This window comes from Cydia pomonella, chromosome 1 (assembly GCF_033807575.1).
Source record: "Cydia pomonella isolate Wapato2018A chromosome 1, ilCydPomo1, whole genome shotgun sequence".
Taxonomy (NCBI): domain Eukaryota; kingdom Metazoa; phylum Arthropoda; class Insecta; order Lepidoptera; family Tortricidae; genus Cydia; species Cydia pomonella.
In genome coordinates this window covers 34895482-34916854 of record NC_084703.1, presented here as the reverse complement: position 1 = coordinate 34916854, position 21373 = coordinate 34895482, and the positions used below count along the sequence as shown (strand labels likewise).

The 21373-nt window shown below is 36.0% G+C and overlaps 1 long non-coding RNA gene across 1 annotated transcript in view; it reads right to left on the bottom strand.

The window, feature by feature from the left end:
• Positions 1–3441: 3441 nt before the first annotated feature.
• LOC133521043 (uncharacterized) overlaps positions 3442–21373 on the bottom strand; it is a 35889-nt gene continuing 17957 nt past the window's right edge. The window contains exon 3 of the long non-coding RNA XR_009799857.1: positions 3442–4591. This is a non-coding gene — a long non-coding RNA (uncharacterized LOC133521043). The remainder of the gene's footprint in view (positions 4592–21373) is intronic.

The following is a 21373-nucleotide window of genomic DNA, read 5'->3' as shown; positions in this document are numbered from 1 at the left end:
ATAAGGGTTCCTAGTTGACTACGGAACCCTAAAATAAAAAGCGGCCAAGTGCGAGTCGGACTCGCCCATGAAGGGTTCCTTTATGACGTATTAAAAAAAACTACTTGCTAGATCTCGATCAACATTTTACTACTTTGGACACACATTTTACCACTTTGGTAGTGTGTCTCGCGCAAACTATTCAGTTTAGAAAAAAAAAGATATTAGAAACCTAAATATCATTTTTAAAGACCTATCCATAGATACCCCACACGTATGGGTTTGATGAAAAAAAAAATATATTTTTATTTTATGACTTATTAAAAAAACTACTTACTAGATCTCGTTCAAACCAATTTTCGGTGGAAGTTTGCATCGTAATGTATATCATATATTTTTTTTAGATTTTTCATTCTGTTATTTTAGAAGTTACAGGGGGGGGGACACACTTTTTTTCACTTTGGAAGGTTCTTTCGCGCAAACTATTCAGTTTAGAAAAAAATGATATTAGAAACCTTAATATCATTTTTGAATACCTATCCATAGATACCCCACATGTATGGGTATGATGAAAATTTTTTTTTTTTAAATTTCATGACGTATTAAAAAAAACTACTTACTAGATCTCGTTCAAACCAATTTTCGGTGGAAGTTTACATGGCAATGTATATCATATATTTTTTTAGATTTTTCATTCTGTTATTTTAGAAGTTACGGGGGGGGGGGGGGGGGACACACATTTTACCACTTTGGAAGTGTCTCTCGCGCAAACTATTCATTTTAGAAAAAAATTATATTAGAAACCTCAATATCATTTTTGAATACCTATCCATAGATACCCCACACGTATGGGTTTGATGAAAAAAGATTTTTTGAGTTTCAGTTCTAAGTATGGGGAACCCCCAAAATTTATTGTTTTTTTTTTCTATTTTTGTGTGAAAATCTTAATGCGGTTCATAGAATACATCCACTTACTAAGTTTGAACAGTACAGCTCTTATAGTTTCGGAAAAAAGTGGCTGTGACAGAATCGGACAGACAGACGGACATGACGAATCTATAAGGGTTCCGTTTTTTGCCATTTGGCTACGGAACCCTAAAAACGTTGCACATTATGAATCATGGCATAGGTATACGCTGCTTCTAGTTTCAGTATGATTAAAGGCATACCTTTAAGAGGGAAGAATAGCTTTGCGATCCTAGCTAAATAACTGTATTTCTTCTCTGAAGTTCCATTCCGGGAGAAAACGTTTTCCACTAGCTAAATCTTAGCAAATCATTTTGATTTTGATGTCGATCGCTTCAGCATAATACATTCTAGGTTTATAGGTATCGCTTATTTTTTTTTTTGTTTTGCAAATTTTGAAAATGGAAAGACCTATAAAACTAATTTTTTATTTTCTCATTGGGCGGGTCCACACAGAGCGAGCATACGCGCGAACCGAACCTAATAATAACATACTAAAAAGTCTTGGAGAATGGAAAATATTTAGAAGTGGAAAAACGTTTTCTCTTTTTGTATGGACGATCACGTGGTATGAAAGTGGAGGACCCGCGTTAATTCGCCTTTTCACAGAATAGCAGAATAATTTATTCGCAAGAGCATGTATGTATGTACAAAGGTGTCTTTATAAATAGTGAGTAACAATATTCAGCCATTTAGCATGCAAAGTTTAGGAATATAGACAGCATTCAAATTATTTACATGTCCAGATAGGAGTATTAACAGAGTAGAAACAATGTTCCTGAAGCCATCTCGTTAATTTTGTCTTAGATTCTAAATCATACAATAATTTGATATTATCAGGACGCTTATTATAAATTTCAATATTTATATTGCATGCTTTACGCTTATAAATGTCAGCATGACAGGGAGGTTGATAAAGTAGATTTTTGTACTGTGTTCGTTGATTTCCTTTAAAAACATCAGAGTGAACTTAAAATATTTCATATTAGACAAACTTTTCTGATATACAAACGAAGTCCTCATTTTCCTCTCTGGATATTAACATTATTAAAAATATTTTGACACAATTTGTTGTATATTAACCACAGCTAAGTATGTTTATTTGTTTGTTTATGTCACGATTGACTTTTTCCAATTTTTTATTTTAATAAGAATCAGGAACCACTACTCACTAGGCCAGACAGGTCGTTCTCTTTCCTCTTAAATGACAACAATGATATTGTACTTTAGCGATATTATGGTTCGAATAAGATGGAGTATCACAAGGAGTATAAAAACGACGACACGAACACCGGTGCGTGGAAACCATAGACAATGGTTACCCAATTTGGGCTAAGTAACGCTTTTTCAGTTGAGTAGCACAAATTATCTGAAAGTAGATTAATCAAGCGTTAGGCTAGATCAACCCACGTAGCGTAGATTTACGAGTAAATTTAGCCCGCCTCCTTCCCGGAGAGGCCCGAGGCTGCGATTTCGCCACTCGGTGTACACAACTCATCAATTTTATCAAGACACGAGACTTGGAATCCTGTTAATTAAACTATGTCGCCAAATTAAACCAGTACCTACTATCGCCGGAGACAACGTGGCGTAATACGGCGGGGAGCGAATAGATGCCTTCAGGCACACGTCGACGGCACAAATTGTAGCTCAATTACTTTGTTATTACGCACTTATTTATACAAACATGTACAAATACCTATATACCTTGTCGTGTACTTAAGTACCGCAATATTTATTATATTTTCATAAGTAGGTACAGTCACTATCAGGTATATCGGAACGGACAAGGTTCTCAACAATATCTGAACACGCAGATATTTTTGAGCACCTTGCTCGTTCCGATAATCTGATGGTTTCTGTACAAACGGGATTATCGACACCAATTAAAATAATTAGCTTGTAATTTAACTGAATACCGGAGAATAAACTCAACAATTAATCACGTTTACATTTCGAGGCATAGCCAAAACAATGTATAAATTACCTCATTCTAGGCAAAGTCATCACGATAGCCATTTTTATAATGTCTATAACTATTTGACAACATCCTATAATTATGAAACTATAATCACTTGGATGGATGGTTACAGTTACTGGTTCACATATAGGGTATGTGTCGGCATAAGCCAGTAATATGGAACACTTTACCCAGTTTTAGTTAAGCCCCATTTATGTAAGTAGATGTTTAGTCGATGCACCCGGCCGTTTTGTGGTAATTTCTGTTCCATTTTCTACCAAGTAAACTTTTTGTGTTCGTTTTTAATATTGTCACTGGCAGACTTTTAACTAATGGTTACACTACTATTGCAGATCACTCGATAGAAAGCGTAATCGTTAATATTCGTAGTACAATAAAATATGTTATTTATATGCCATTCGGGGTGTTTTTTCAATCCTTAACAGATTTTTTAAAATAATATTAGTAGTAGTAAAAATTGTTCAGCAAGACCTTATATATATTCCTGACAAAATATGGCACAAGGCTAAAATTGACCCAGAACTTATAGTGTTATCACAGTAGTAATGTAAATCCCAACAAAAACATAAATGTGAAATGAGAGCCAAGTTTAGTATTAAGAATGTGTGACGTTGTTGACTCGCCGACAAAAGAATTGAGATCTATATGGGTGCCATGTTTTGTGCTGTGTAGAAAATCCTGAATTTATTAAAAGATCACTTGGCTAGTTTTTACCACAGGTTTTTAGAAAAGTAACATAGACAAATATAATATAGCTTATACGTAAAAACTAGCCAAGACAAATCCTTTATAATTACAGGATTTTCAACACAGCGCAGAACTTGGCACCCATATAGATCTCAATTCTTTTGTCGGCGAGTCAACAACGACACATATTCTTAATATTGAACTTGGCTCTCATTTCACATATATGTTTTTGTTGGGATATCATTACTTTTTGTACAGAAATTACTATACTATTAATCATGAAAGTAGTTTTGCTCAAGCTGAAAAGGCGATCCACGCGCGGTCAATTGTCAAAAATTTTCAGATTTCAGATTTTTTCCTTTGTATACGTCTAGTAGTCTACCTTGATGCCAAGTATCAAGTTTCTAGGTCATCTGGAAATGGGTTAGGTTTTTGATCTATAAATCTAATAATTATCAATATATGATTGTTTATCATCTAATTATGAATAATTTTCGGTTTCAGATGTTTTCCTCTATATACACTTAAAAGTCTACCTTAATGCCAAATTTCAAGTTTCTTACTTAATCTGGAAGTGAGTTAGGTTTTTGATCTATATGTCAGTCAGTCACAAAAATGACGGTTTTTAAACGTTAATTTATCAATAACTGTTTGATCTACGTTTATGAAATTTTGTATTTTAGATAAGCTAAGGAGCTTAAATAAATGTGCCAAGTTTCATGTTAAAGGTTTGAAGTTATGAAGGATTCAAAAGTAGCTCGAAATGGTTCGTGTAATTTTACACTCTGTTGCGTCACCAGTTCCTTCTTTTTTTTAACTTGGCTGGAGTAGCGTGTCTAGATACGAAGATTGAGCACTGACCTATGAGGCTGTGCCGGCTGGCACCGAGGCAGTGCGCGGGCGGCGAGCCGGCCGCACGCAGCGCGCCGAGCGCGCCGCCGCCGCCGCCGCCGCCCAGCGCGCCCTCCTCCAGCGCACCTGTCGTCACATAACAATACATTAGTTAATCATCACATTGGTCACCTCGAACGTATTAGCGACCATAAGGCGAGCGCTTTCTTTGCTAAGAGGCTAAGGGTGATTATATGACGATCACCTTTGCCCAGAGGCTCAGGGCGATCATAGGACGGGCACCCTTTGCCAAGAGGCTAAGGGCAATCATAGGGCGGACACCTTCTTTGCCCAGAGAGAGACTAAGTCTGTTGGTGCAGGTGCACGTTCTTGCAACTATGCCGGAAGGGGGTGACATGGGGGAAGTTTATCATATTTACTTTTGTTTTATTTATCTTCAAATTTTACTTGCATTTTATTGTAATGTGTGGAGGTGATGTAACTGTTTTGGAGAAATAAATATTTTATAGGAAAACGCATTTAATTAATAAATTGCTTGACATTGGCCATTAGTTAGGTATGCTTGGGTATACTTCATGGCAATTTAATAAATTGTAAGCGGTAAGGATTAATCAAACTGCTTAGCTCAGTAACTAACGAGATTGCAAACTTTATAGTAACGGCACCAATCATGAGACATTTAAGAGAAAATTATGAGTATGTATTTTTGATATCTGATAAGATCACTGATACCTATTAATGTCAACAAATACAACAGATTTTGTTAGCATTAGACATACACATTACCTAAAATTCTTACGAAGGTAGTTTTCACTGAAATATTAATAATCTACATACCTATATTCTATCAAAATAATGAGTTATTAATGAAATATAAAAAAAAACTGGTTATTATAATAAAAATTACTACTTAGCATAATCCACATTTTATAGATTGTTGGCTAAGAAGTGTTAAGTTTTATTTCTAACTACATTATTATTCTTACTTACTTAAGTAGGTATGTCTAGGCTTGGGTGGCTGGACGGTGTAAACACATAAAAAACCGGCCAAGAGCATGTCGGGCCATGCTCAGAGTAGGGTACCGTAGTTACTCTTCCGTCACAATAAGCTAAACTGGAGCTTAAAGTATGGTAGATTGTTAACCAAGGGTTGAACTGTGGGTGTACGTCTTTTTACTATGAAGGGTAAACTTTTTGCGATAGCTCGAAAACAGCTAAACTGATCATATCCGCTATAGTTTTGATTTAATGTCTTTTTTAAGCTCTACTTCCAAGATTTTTTTCATATTTTTTGAACCTATGGTTCAAAAGTTAGAGGGGGGGGGACACTTTTTTTATTTCTTTCTTAGCAATTATCTCCGCATATATTCACTTTATCAAGAAATGTTTGTTGAAGACCCCCATTAGTTTTGAAAGACCTTTCCAACGATATCCCACACCAGGGTTGAAGCAAAAAAAAATTCACCCCCACTTTACGTGTAGGGGAGGTACTCTAAAAAAAATTTTTTAGATTTTATTGTACGACTTTGGCGGCTTTATTGATTTATATAGTCATGCCAAATTTCAGCTTTCTAGCACTAACGACCACGGAGCAAAGCCTCGGACAGACAGACAGACAGACAGACAGACGGACATGGCGAAACTATAAGGGTTCCTAGTTGACTACGGAACCCTAAAAATGACGGGGAGTAATCGGGGAAAGAAGAAAAGGCAACAAACAGACCAGAAAAGAAAAGGTTTCAGTCTGTGGTAGAGCTTTAGATCATGAGATGATAATACTCGTATTTATTAAAATAGCCCACAGGGCAGCTTATAGCGAGCTGTTGGAAAGTAACGACCCCACGGACCCAAGTGCTCCAAAGAGTCGGTCAGGGTCTCCGTCTCTGGCTAGTCATCGTCGGTCGGAGTATAACCCCAAGGGAACCTGCAGGACTCTCAGTTCTAACCTGCCTTAATTGGCCGTCCAAAGAGGAGTCGTAAGAGTTATACAGGGCCGGATTTAGGGTGGAGTGAGTGGAGCGGCCGCTCTAAGCGCCAAATGGTAGAGGGCGCCAATATGGCAAATGTGAAAAAAAAACCTAGATAAAATAGTGGGAGTCATTTGAGCTAACAAAAATCCATATAGACCACGGCGCAAGCAGAACCGACTTGCAGGAGATAAGAGGTGGGATACGACAATATTTAGTTGTGTCAAATTTGAACTGGAAAGTTGCACCACAACGCCACCATATACAATTGTACAGCATGCATTTTTTTTTATACTACGACGGTAGTAAACAAGCATACGGCTCGCCTGATGGTAAGCAATCTCCGTAGCCTATGTACGCCTGGAACTCCAGGGGAGTTACGTGCGCGTTGCCGACCCTAAACCCCTCCCCCACCCCTCGTTGAGCTCTGGCAACCTCTGAGCTCTGGCATAAGTTGTGTGCTGTTGCTGTATGTATCATACATAATCCAAAGGAGTGCAAGCGTGATGATGGGCTAGAGCTAGAGCGTAGTGCCAAAATACCGAAATGCGCATCCCGAGGGTGAGTTACTGCAGAGCCGTCTAATTCACATCAATGGCAAAATAAAAGGCCTGACGGTCGGGTTAGGGGCCCCGTGAAGGCTGAAGAGCCGAAGTATTCCAGCAAGTTCCGCTTCCAAGCCGGACAGCATGAGAGCTAAAATCATTACAAGTTCTGCTCTCCTGCAACTCTACCTTCGGCCTTGCATGGAAGCTCGTCCTTAGGTGTCACTTCAACTCGGCCATTGATGCAATTTGCTTTTCTCTCACAAGCCTTGCTTTTAGCCTCGAACGGAAGCACGAATCTCTTCTGAAGCTTATCTTTGAACGCGCCCCGCAGGAAATCTTCAGCCTTGCGTACATTTGGCCTTTGGTTCGATTCCAAGATCGGCTTTTCCAAATCTGGCCTTCGGCCTTGCATGGAAACGCGCCAGGGTCAGAAGCTTTGAGCTTTCGGGCTTGGATCGTTTTTGAGTTTTTGAAAAAAGACGACTTAGTAAAAAGACGTACAAATGCTGTGAGTACTCACTTTTGTTTGTTATAATATCCACTACTAGCCCCCGTTCAGGGCAACCTAATATTGTGATGCGACGGACGGGTAACTACGGAACCTAATACTGAGCATGGCCGACCATGCTCTTGGCGTGTTTTAATTATTTTCATTAGACTGCAATTTGGGTAAAACAGTTTAGCCAAGGGCGCCAAAACTCAACCTCGCTCTACCCTGATCAAGTGCTCGGGCCAACTCTGACAGTATATCACTAATGTAATGTTAGGTGTTCGGAACTCTTAGCACAGTCTGATTTTCCACCCAAATTTAAGCTATAGACCAGGACTCTTTCCATTTTTCTACAATAGCTTACAATGCCTGCTGAAATTGGTTTATTTATATGCCCATGAATGTTTTACAGCAGAAGTTCTACATAACATCAAAGCGATCCAAACGGTCACTACACATTGGATCTATATCCCCACGCACGCCTTATAAATGACCGGGCTTAAGCACCCGAGAGTTTTTAACGGAGATATAAATAAGTGCAAATAAAATAAATCCGATCATGGCCTTGATTCATAAGACCTAATTGGCGTAATTTGAAGAAGCAAAATTAAATAACACCCACTCGGAAAATTTAAATATAATCGGCTTTCGATATCTAACCCAAGGAATAAGGCAAAATGCGGCAAGAATAAACTTAGTTCACCTACTCGTAGCAGCTCGGCTACTTTACAATAAAATGGATTGCAATTTCCTGCGAAGAGACGTCTGCCGCATGCCGTGAATGTAACAACTAAAGGAAACCCTCCTAGCTGCGCAAACTTATGCTTTCATCCCATACAAATGGAATGTATCTTAACTGTAACCGACGGCAAGGATGAGTTTTAATGATTGCTGAGAAGTTAGACTCGTACAATGAACAATAATGAAAACGGGTATCTTTGGCCAAGAAATATTACCTATACAAGCTACGCATAGTAGAAACCCATTTTATTTAATTTAAATCGTTACTTTTATTTTATACTAGTTTTCCTTAACGCCTTGGTTTAATCTGTAGGGCTAAGATGGTCGGCTGTTTATCACTTGTCACCATGCCTGTCACGTTCTAACAAGTATGTGAGTGCGAAAGTGACGGGCATAGTGACAAGCGATAAAAATAGAACCATGCTGCCAATGCTGGTTTATAACAAACTGCCTTAATTTTGATTCAAACACAACAAAAAGATAAACATAAATAGTGGTTCAAACATTAAAATAAATAGTTGTTACGGTAACGTACTACACATAAACGGACATCGATACCTGGTGAACACAGCTGATTGGTTTAGGAAGTGAATGCATATTTAAATAAGTACCTGGGCGACCGAGCGTTGCTCGGTTATAACTATTTATTGTAATATGGTGGTGTATAGGTGATAATCTTAACTACATTTTTTTACTAAATTAAACTTGTCTAAAACAATAAAAATTAAAAAATTATACATAAACTTGAACATATAAAAAAAAAACAAAAGTTAGTCACCGGGCGAGATTCGAACCCGTAACACTCGTTTAGCAGTCCGCGTCTTAACCCGCTGGACCAGACGGGCAGTGGCCGACAATACGAAATTAGCGACCATATTCTGCGTCGAAAGAAAAACGCATGAAAACTCGAAAACACGCGTTATCCCAAAGACTAATCTAGATAGATTGTATACCCCCAAAAACCCCCATATACCAAATTTCAGCGAAATCGTTAGAGCCGTTTCCGAGATCACAGAAATATATATATATATATATACAAGAATTGCTCGTTTAAAGGTATAAGATAATAATAAGGGACATATTTCCGGTAAAATTAAGAAGACTCCGTCTGCAAATTCTGGATAGGTCGTGTTAAACGGTATGTTTGTTTTATCATACTTGCGAGTAAATAAGTAAAAGTGAATTCTACCTAGTGTGTGAATGCCCTGAAAGCGAGGCCCTAGTTACTACCAAGTTGTTACTAGTGGTAACTATCTTCGGGGAATTTTTTCCCACCTTTTACCAGAAAAAGAGTACTTCAATAACTAATTATAAGTCGATTAGTGTTACAGTAAACTGCGTTAAGTGTTCAAAAATCTAAAAACTGTTTTACCGGTACAAGTGCAAAAACTGAAATAGTTAAGGTGAAATTAACGGTACGGTGGGAGATAATAATTCCATAGAATTTAGGTGACAGGGTGATGTCTTGAATAAAATAATCTCACGAAACTTGTTACTGTAAGCATAGAGGTATAACCAAACTTAGAGTGCTCACTCCATGGGCGTTCTCACAGCATTTCAACCGCTAACAGTCCCCTTTTCAGCCCACATTTACGATGTTCTAGAAGATCGGTGGGTCAGTTTTGTTTATTTTAAATAAGAAAGCTCTGCGTTCTGAGAAATACCTGCGGATACATTTAAAACAAGCATATTAAAAAAGTAATCTCAAAAAATGCAAAATGACATTTTATAACGTCTTTTTATACAATAGTAAAAATAAATCCTACCTACATATAATCGTAAAGATACAACAGCTAAACAATAACAAAGTCAGTTTATTGTTCATTTTTGATTGACAATGTCAGTCAAAGACGTATCTACTCATATCGATATCGTTTGTTAAAGTGGTTGATAAATGATAAGTGGTAATTGTTTGTGGGTGGATCTCAGAGCGTTTCAACCGCTTACAGTCCCCTCTTCGCATTTATGTCGAAGTTCTCCAAGATTGGTATGCCATTTATGGTTATGGTAAACTAGTACCTTTCTTGTTCAAAATAACCAAAACTGATCGGACTGACAGCGGTTGAAACGCTATACAAAATAAAATACTATTTGAAATCACCTGTGAGTGGCTTGACGTCATCGGCATGATTTGTTCGAGCCCTGGTTGTAAGTATTTATTTATGATGCTGCAATCTGTTTTTACTTAATATAGATATATTATAAGATGCTTTTTCTCAGTGCCAATTTATGGTTGTTGTTTATTTGAAATTACGTACTGGTGCATAACTAATATAAATGATAATCCTAGTTTCCCGCTTAAGCACATACTAATAATAACACGATTGAAGCTTAGATACACCCCAGTCATCCCTCAGTCTTTAAATAGTAATTTGCATCGGAGATAGCTGCACTCCGTAAATATCCCAAAGCAGTAATTTGGCACAGATTCAAACTTCACAACCAAAAAAAGAAAAAGAACAAGCGAAATATATTCCAAATTATTGTTATGCAAAGATTGCAGCTGATCTACAATTCAAATTTAGCAGACAACGGGTAAAGTTCTTAATGAAGTTTAAAAAGACAATATATTGCCTCTTTATAAATAGCATATTAAAAGTATTAATTTCAATAAAGTGTAGTCGTATAATATAAACAGAAAAAATAATGCGTTAGTATCTTTGAACACTCCGGTTGTAACGAAGTTAAAGAAAGGGTCGTGACGGAAACTCGTCATGTTCATGTTCATTTCATGTTCATCGAACACTCGGTTGGAACGAAGTTAAGAAAACGGAAAAACTCTTACATTTTTTTCACCTAACCCCAAATCAGTTACCTATTATTAAAATTCGGTTTTACTCTTTCAGCACAAGCAAGCAAACAAGGAGGAAAGTGGCACGATACAGACAGGGTTTTAAAGTTTTAAATAACTACTTGTTTTTTTTTTAACTGTTGTTCGTTAGTAAGTTGAGTACACGTCTTATTTTTAGGTGATAATGCGGTTTTTCTTCAATAAGCTCGGATATTTTCGCCATATTGGAATTTGCAAAAAAGCACTGAAGGATTGACATTATGGACACACAAAAATATAAAAGTAAAAATAAAATCATCATGTACAGATTTAGCAGATAGATAGTTGAACGGAAAGTTTTTTAAACTTCATTAACTTCGCGGTATGGCTAAGTACATTCAAGGAAACTAAATGACGTAGTTAATATTCGATTTTTTTTTTTCATAAAAAAAACTTGGTGTTAAACCAAGCTAAGTGGGCAGCGATTTTGATAGCCAAATTTTGCAAAATTCTATGAAATTATGAAGTTTAAATAACACTTGCACAGTCTTGGCTATCAAAATCGCCGCCGAATTAGCTTGGTCTAACCCTACATAATATAGCGTTGTTGTAACACGAGAAATATATTATAACACAACAAAACAGTTGAAAACTGACATATCACTAATATATTATTTCCAACTATCGTCTGAGATAGTACGGGATGCTGGGGAGCATTGGGCATTTTTTTACTTAAGTCGTGATAAAAACGTAACATATTAATATTATCAATCTTTTTCACATATTAGTATCGCATCTATTTGACTTCAATCAGTGCTAAGAACACTTATACGTATCTATAAGCAGTCATAAAATTGCAAGAGATTTTTTAAACCATGTCAAAAGTGCCCAAACCTCCCTGTGGTCGGGTGGTTTGAGCACCCCAATGGAAGGTGTGGGCACTGTTTTAAATACGTCTTTTTATATTACATTACTTGAGATCTTCTAATGAAATCGACAATTCTAAACTATAAGTTCGGGATTAAAAACAGATACTAAAGATTTAGTACTCAATACTCAGTAATCTTTTGTAAGTAATATAATGTATCTAAGATTCTATGTAACCCAGATAGCTTTATTTAAAGTATATTAGGATCGTCCCTGTTTGCTCCATATCTTCGGGTTTGGCAATTTAGTTTAAATGTCTGTCAATGGGACACCTTGATATATCTTAAAGCTCTGGTACGCTGATGATACGTAAATTTATTCGGTATTTTACTTAAACGCATTAGTTTATTAGGAGGTAGCCATGTTTAATAGTAACAAACTTCTTCAATTTGCCAATAGTGATATATTGACAGACAGTTTTCGGATTCTTGCCGATTGTCAAAACAAACAGTAGGCGCATTGTAGTAGCATTGAGCATGCCCAAACCTCCCTCTAAAATTAGTACTCAATGCTCCTCCACACTCATTTCACTAATAAATTCAATTAGGTTTTTTGCTGTCTAATGCTGCTGCTTACCTAGTATACGTTAATATAAACTTTCGTTAACACTCAGCTAGATATAAATACAGAAACTTACGTTTACAGATATTCACAGATTTCGTTGTTATTTCCTTCGAAATCACATCAAATTATTTCTTTTTGCACTCACAAAACCATCGACACCGTATGACGTTGACCATTAAACAATATCATGAATAAGGTTAGCCTGAGCTTTCATGCCAGTAGCTAGTCTTGAGTACCACAGTATACAAAATTAAGTGTGTGAGTGGTGCTGTCCGAACCTCTCGACTGCCCATTGCTCCTCTACCTCCCCTACTTGCGTTTAGTGGCGAATCTACACTCTCATATAAACTCGAATCAGTAATTATTGTGTAAACATGCCCAAAGGCAAGTGTACATGCTCGAAGGGGGCGTTTACAGAAAATAAAAATTGATTATCTCCAAAATAGACTTAGGATATCGGTGTCTTTGAGAAAATGACTTGATTTAAGCTCAGGAATTGTACTATTTCTGCTATCCACAGAAGTACATTTATTGATGTTTTTACCTACTTATATGTTTGAGATTATTTTCTACATATAAAACTTATAGGTACTTAATTACGTACTTCAATATGAACGTAGATGAAACATTTATCCCTATATTTCATATCCATTGTATTTTTAACAATTTAGATAATTAATTTCTTGACACTTCTGAAAGCAAAGTATGGGCAGCGGAAAAAGGCTAAGGTACCTACTCAAGATAACCGAGAGTGAGAATTTGTATATTTAAATAACAATATGAAGGATATAAAACGCACTAGGTCTTGAGTAATTGACTTATTTGTGAATTAAGTACATGATAATATTAAGTCCGAAGACCGACGCTCACGTTGGCGCGGGAAACTCTCTTGACAGCCGCGCCCATGACAGCTGGGCTGTCAGTTAGGGCACGTTTACAAACCCGGACAATATAAATATTAACAACTAGTATCAAAATAGAAATAGTTTGATGACAGACGGTGTTTTCCAAATAATAATGATATAAATTATCTTACATTTCTAACAAATAATACTCTACCGAGCACCAGACACCAGACCAAAAGTATGGACGCTACCCAAGCGGTATGCATTCCAGCAGCAGCATGTAAGCAAACTGCACCACCGGCGTGAAGTTCTCGTAAAAGTCTTTTATGCCGCTCCTACTGGAAAACTCCAAACCAAACCTGGCACCAGTGTCTCCAGGTAGCTACATAATCCGTAGGCCGACCCAAAGCGCAGAAGCTGCTGGTAAAGGCACGAACTGGGCCCGTTAATAGGCCCAAAAAAACGTATGACCATGCATCCAGGTGCACGTACCTAACGCCCCGCTGCGTTCTCGACGGTGAGAAAGAACCCTCCTTCTTTTACGATGTATTGGATTTTTCTGCTGGGAACACACGGTGCAGTGCACTAGTAAGTTATTCTTGGGCTGGAGCTTAGTAAATAGATCACACATTCCTAGCAAAGCAAGAATACCTAACTTTATGATTAACAAAGGTCGTTTATAACTATAAAAATGTAGCTCCCAAGTTGGCTTTAACTGCCCTAATTACATTATTGACCGCTGCGTAATAAAAATGTGTAAGTAACTACGAAAAAACATTTTGACTAAATTTGTAAAAACGTAAACCCAAGCACGTAGTTGCCTATAAGTAACAAAATGGAAGTTTGATAAAACATGAGAACCTTTTCAAAATAACAATGAGAGATTTCTAGCCACTTTAAAGAATCATTTTCTTGAACATAATTTATTACGGGATCAATTTGATGAACAAAAATGTAATTTTCGTGATACAGGGTGAAATTGTTGTTTGACCATACGCTGGGGTGTGAACATGTGGGTCATACTGAACAACTTTAACTATGGGCCAACCCCAAAATCGCGAAAAAAAATCAGCTATTTCATAGAAAACATTAACCAAAATATACGAAATGGCAGTTTTTTATGATATATACTCCATAGTAAAAGTTATTCAGTATGACCTACATATCCACCCCTCAGCCTATGGTCAAACAACAATTTTACTCTGTAGGTATAGGTATTGAAATGGCCACAATATGTCTATATTATTGTGAATCGTACGTATGTATGTTAAACCATTTGTTCAGCCTGTAATATTGATATAAGACGAAAATATAACGTTGAATGTACTCTGAGCCCACACTCCATGTAAATGGCAGTAAGATAGGTTAACAAGTTCAGAAGCAGTCAAGTGCGCAGTAAATATTAAGATGCACGAGCGTACGCGCAAACGCAGATGCACACGTCGTCATCCATCTTGACGAAATACATCAGAGAAACGATACAACCGGAGATGGAGTCTGATGCACTAACTTATCTTGGCGGGACAGGCAACTCGAAGCAGATATTATGTAATCGATTGGTGGACCCGACGGGATAACAGGGCAAGGTGTATGGCCTAGGACGACGGTAAAGGGAAAAGTTATCATCGGGCAGACACAGCATTAAGGAGCCCATTGATTACCAGTTCACCGGACGATATATCGGCCTGTCAGTTATTCACGACTGTCAGCTTTTGCTAATAACTTTGCGGTTTTTTTATGCGTATCCCTTACTATACGCATAAAAACTCATACTAGAAGCCGACATAAAAATTTTGGCCCGCAGTTCCTAAAAAAACATTTGTTTTCTCGGAAACCTGTCGCATCTGGTATCGTATGAAAGAGCTTTCTGAGGCGATTCTAGATATATACCACATTAGTACATTTTGTTTTTTTACCAGCCGGCCTAGCCAAGGTGGCAATCGATATATCGCTTCGACAACGAAACGCTTTGTTTCGCTCTATCACTCTTACATATTAGTGCGACAGTGACAGTTGCGTTTCGATCGCTACGAAGCGTAAGCGATTTTCATGTTTGCATTTTGCAATAAAATACCATCACTGTATCACTGCATGATTCACATTCCTCTGGATATATTTGAATAAGATGCATACAAGTAACATATTCTTTTTGTATTTGTTATTTCTATAAAACTATTTTTTTTTTGTATGGCTATATTTTGTGAAATTTTTAGTATAAAATTTGATCTATGAATTATATTCATTAGTATTATATATGGAATAATATTTACAACATCAATAAATTGCTCTGATAATTAGATTAAGATAATTATATGTAATACTGTCTTACTATTCATAAGTGCTTGTTGCTAGGCCTACATGAATAAAGTATATTTGAATTGAATTGAATTGAATTGAACGTTCATTTACATATACATCTATCTATATCTAAATGATGTGGCCGGTAACAGTTACGGTAACGGTCAGTTCAAATACAGGCACTTTAACTAGTCTTAAGAAAGTCCAAATGGTTTCAATTAATTAAAATGAAAAATTAATTATCTGTTATTTTCTAACAAAATGAATGAGAACATAGCAGAATTACTCAATTCTGCTAGCCATGTACTGCAGACATTTAGATATTCTATAAGTAATTAAAAAGGGATTGAAAACTTATATCTGGTAAAAATATCTTTTTGGCGAGGGACTTGAAACTTCTTAAAAATGACAATATTAGAAAAGAAAATATATTTAGACTTATTGAAGACCTTAATTAATAAGATGAGGTTGAAAATATATTTCAAACGAAATACTTAACTTCATAAGAATGCATTGTACCGTAATACGTGGGTATAATATTACTATAATACTGAAAGTTTCTGGAATGAGGCATTTAGAGGTCACGCATTGAAAATGTTTTTTTGTTAAAAATATAACTGATTGTCTATTTTTAGATACAATTTGTTCGGTGATGATTTGTATTTTAGGAATGCTGTTTGAAAATTATGTCAGAGATTTTTTAAATATTAAAAAAAAATAAGTTTCTAGGAACTTTCAGTATGTCCTAAGCACAATTCAAATTAATTTAGCGCTTTGAAAAAATCTTCTTCTGAGATGATCAGTTGAGAGAGTTTATATGAAGAATTTTTTTTGAGTGAGGGTTCTGTGTGGCAGTGCTTCTTTTGCTGCAAAGTTTATTACCTAACTGCTATATGTTGCTGCACAATGTTCAATGTTCATGCAGATTATACAACAACCAACATAAAAATCCACGCGTTCGTACCGCGGTATCATGTCGCGGGTAACAGCAAGTATACAGGGCGTCCCAAGACTACGGGACATTAAGGGAAAGTACCTGGGGCCATAACCGGCCACGCCCCACTAAACAAACACCTACTAACCCTACGTGTTACAGATAGCTCCCTCTGCAGAGCGTGCATGGAGGAAGAGGAGACAGCCGCCCACGTCATTCTTGAATGCCCAGGGGTGGCAGAATACCGGGCACAATACCTCGGTTCTCCGGGATCTCTCCCAGAAGTCGTCGGCAACATCAAGGGTCTGCTAGGCTTCCTGGTGGAGTTGGGTTGGCAAGAGTAGTGCCGTCAACCCACCATCACGCAAAATAGGCGCGAATTACGACGTCGAGTTGCGGAAACCAAGCCCGCGAATACCAATGCACCAATGCACCAAGGAAAAGTACCTTAAATATCGTAGATAGGATATTTTGCTGAAAGAAGACTTTATGTTATTTTTAAAGGTCGGTAATTCTGAATTTAAAGGTTTTCTAAGAATTACTTGCTTCCCCTGGGAATCGAACTGACTTAAATGAAAAAAAAAACACCCCTATTTTTATGATGCCAATCGAAAGAATGAACAAAAAATAATAATTCTTCTTAAGTAACATAGTATTTTAAAAGAAAGGAACAACGTAAAATGTTTGAGTCAAATTTCAAGAAAATTATTAAGTCGGTTCGATTCCCAGACGAAGCAAGTAATTCTTAGAAAATCTTTAAATGCAAAATTACTGACTTTTAAAAATAACGTAAAGTCTTCTTTCAGCAAAATATCCTATCTACGATATTTAAGGTACTTTCCCTTGATGTCTCATAGTCTTGGGTCGCCCTGTATAATGTTAACTGAAATGTATGTAATCCGTCATTGTATAGGTACAATTCCTAGATTATTAGAGACATTTCCTGGGACATTTATACATTTCCTAACAAACAAGCGGAAATATATTTTTGTGGGGGTCGCAGTTCGAATCTAACCTAACCTATTCTTCTGGCAACGATTCGTATTCGTGGAGGTCTCAGGTCTAACGTAAACTAACCTCTTCTCAGTTTACTAACATGTTTTATTAATTTTATTCACAAAAAGCGTTAATTTTAAGTAAACATTTCCTACTATAATATAGTAATTTCTTACCATTCATAGGAAAATATATTTGAAGTTTTAAAATTACCTCCGACTGATATTTCAAGGACGGCTTCGTCACCTTGGTCTCGGAGAAAGAAATGAAAATATTTTTAACGTAATACTTTGAACTTAGTAAAAAGGAATTATATTGGAATACAAGAAAAACAAGTTAAACAAGTACATCAAGGATATTTTATTTTTGTGAGATGCTTGAAACTTCGTAGGTTGTGACAGAAAAATATAATATATCTTGCGTTGTAATGATTAACAAATTATGAACCCTATCTATCTTTTGCTGCACAATATTCTATGCTCATGTAGAATATACATATAACGACCAACATACAAATTCGTCGAAGTCGTGAGAACAACTACTGTATGTAGGTTATTAAGTTAATTAAAATGATTTTATAGCTCTTTGTATATAATAAATTATTAAGTACTCAATACTCAATCGGGATCTGGGTCATTATATGAGTTTTTGCCTTTCATGCATTTACATAAATAGAAGGACGATATCTGTAATTTTACCGGATTTATTCTACATTTTCCTTCATACTTTTTTGTTTCTTTGTAATTGTAATGAAAAACCATGCGTTTAACACGGGCGGTTTTAAACTCTCCCATCCCACGGCCCTAATACTAATTAGATTAGTACAAATTACCTCCAATGAATATGAAATCATTATTAAACGTAACAGTTGCTTTTGTTTTGTTTTATTCTATTTTAAAACGAAACAAATTGAAATCCTTTTTCTAATAGGTACTATTGATTCTTTGACTGCCAAATTTTTTTTATATCTCTAGAGGTTAAACAATTCAAGTGATAAAAACCACTCTTCTATTTCTCGTTAACAAAGAAGGATGGGCAGGGCAGATTTGTAAGGTCCGACCTAGATCTCAGTCTCGGTCTAGGCATTCTCGGCCAAAAATCGAGCCGAGATCTCGGTCTCGGCTCTCGGCCAAAATGGGCCGAGATTCTTGCCGAGACCGAGACTGGGCAATGAGTTATCATTGGTGAATTTGAATTTTCCTCGCACGAGCGCCGGGGTCTAAGCCACCCGTTGGTTGCATCGCCGGGTTGGTGTGACGTTTTTTGTGATTTTTATTGGTTTCGTACCCACATTTGAAGCCTTAATTATCAAATACTAAGTATTGGGATCGGATAGGCACGGTTGCAAGTAATGACTTGTTCATTTGTGTCTTTTCGTGTTATTGTGGTTGTTATTGATGAATAAATAAGTGTATATTGTTATCGGGATGTAACTTAGATCAACTTGTTGTGAGTGGAAGATGACACTGGATATTTTGATTCTATGTAAATATTTTTGTGTTAACGGTAAAAAGCAAAGCAGTAGGTAAGTACAAAACGACACCTGTGGCGGATATTTTGGGTTACAATATAGGACTCTTTATTTTGATTATTGTTATTGTAACTATATTGTGCACATCCGTACTGAAAAAACCGGCCAAGTGCGCGTCGGACCACGCATAATGGAAGGTTCCGTACCTTCATACAATAGAAAAAAGCCATACATCCAAAAGAGCGTATGTTAGTGGCACTTTCGTCGTTTTAATAAGAAGATCAGTTTTGTTCATAACTCTTAAATGGCTTAATCGACCATATTCAAAATAATTTTCCTGAAAAAATATTTGCTTATTAAGGTTTGTTATTCAGATATTTTTAAATGGTTTTGCTCACCCGGTTCAAAAGTTAGAGGATATCACACTATTTTTTTGAAGCGATTATTTCCAAAAATATCTTTGTATTTTTAAAGACCTATCTAATGATGAGCCACATGATTTTTTTTAACTTTCAGGTACATTTATATGGAGTATATATTTGAAAAAATATTTTCAATTTTTTTACTAAGAAGTGACTTACATAATACATCTACACCTACGTTCCAAATTTGGTTATAAAATATATTGTATAGTTTATGAGTAAAATGGTTTTGACATACGCATAGACCGACAGACATAAGGACACGACGAAACTATAAGGGTTCCATTTTGGCTACGGAACTCTAAAAATACTATTAATAACGCTACGAGTTGATTATGATAACTTTTTTCTGATTAATCGTAGGATTTCGAGTATAAAAAACAATTTTAGTGCAAAATTTGTCTTTTTTTTTCTATTTTATAAATTCTCGGTCTCGGTCGAGAATCCCATTGAATCTCGGCCTCGGTCTCGGTTTCGGCCGAGACAAAAAGCGTTCACGGTCGGACCTTACAGATTTGTATCGGAAAGTATTTATATACTTTTTATATACTCCATTTTTTTGTATAGCAAGAACTGTCAAACAAAAAAAATAAGGTTAGATAAATAGACATTTCATCAATAACATTTTTTTTATTATTATTTCGTTGTAGTTCTGTACAATGGTTTTTAAACGTTTTATTATACAAATACGCACAAGGAAACAACCAAATATCAACATACCAATTAAAAAATTACTACTTTGTTTCAAACATTAGATTCATCATTTATGAACTGTGCTGAGTGCTCATCTGGACATAAGAAAACGCATAGGACTCTTACAGACCTGATACACCGATTAGATTTTAATCTATTTAAAAAATAATAATGGGGACCTGTTATTAAAACCAAAAGCACACTTAAATAATAGCAAACTTAGAATAAAATGTAATTTTTAATTTATTTTATATGTAAAGATACCTATATTTTTTGTTTCTGACACTTAGACCTTTATTTACATCCCTAAAGAATTTTTGTAGTTGTTTGTATTTTTATATATCATATCATAGCTCTTTGTGTGTAGCATTTAGAGACTAATAAAGTATTTAATAGTTCATTGCTTCCATATTTGTAATTCTATTTCGTAATTTTGCCTATTTTTATAGCATGTAAAAAATTTACATGTAAAAGTGCCCCTGTGGCCTATTTGCTGAATGAATGATTGATATTCGATCGACAATTTCAAAACCTTCATAATCTGCAACACAGGAACATACCGCCCTTAGTATTGAAAAAAGCATACCGCCCTTATTATGTAATGTGCTATTTTTACCTTTGATAAATTCTGATTTAGTTCATTGTTTAAGGTGATCATTGATCAATCCAAAACGGTCAGTATGGAGAAGTCAAAAACTTTGAGAGATAGCCACATCTGTACCCCTAGTGTATATAAATTCGATTTCGAAACGTGACGTACGCGTTTGCGTTTAGTCTCATTTTGTATTGGATTTAGAAAGAACGCGCCAAGCGGGACGTTTTGGAAACTCAAAATCCTATACAAAATGAGACTTAACGCAAACGCGTTCGTCACGTTATGATGTCGATCAAATTTACACTAGGGGTACTGTTCTTACGAAACATGGCTTCGATTTCAAATTTAATAATGATGAAATTCAATTTTTTTTTATATTTACTACAAATACTATTTACACGCGATTACATAAAGATTGACCAAGTTCGATTCCCGATTATTTACGAGAGATTAAAAAAAAGATTGAATGTCATTTTTATTAAATTTAAAATCGAAGCCATGTTTCCTAAGAACAGATGTGGCTATCTCTAATAGTTTCTGACTTCTCCATACTGACCGTTTTGGATTGATCACCCTGTATAGTTTACATTATTTTTAAAATATAATAAAAGTTGTCTGTTTCTCAATAAATAAAAAAACAGCAAGTT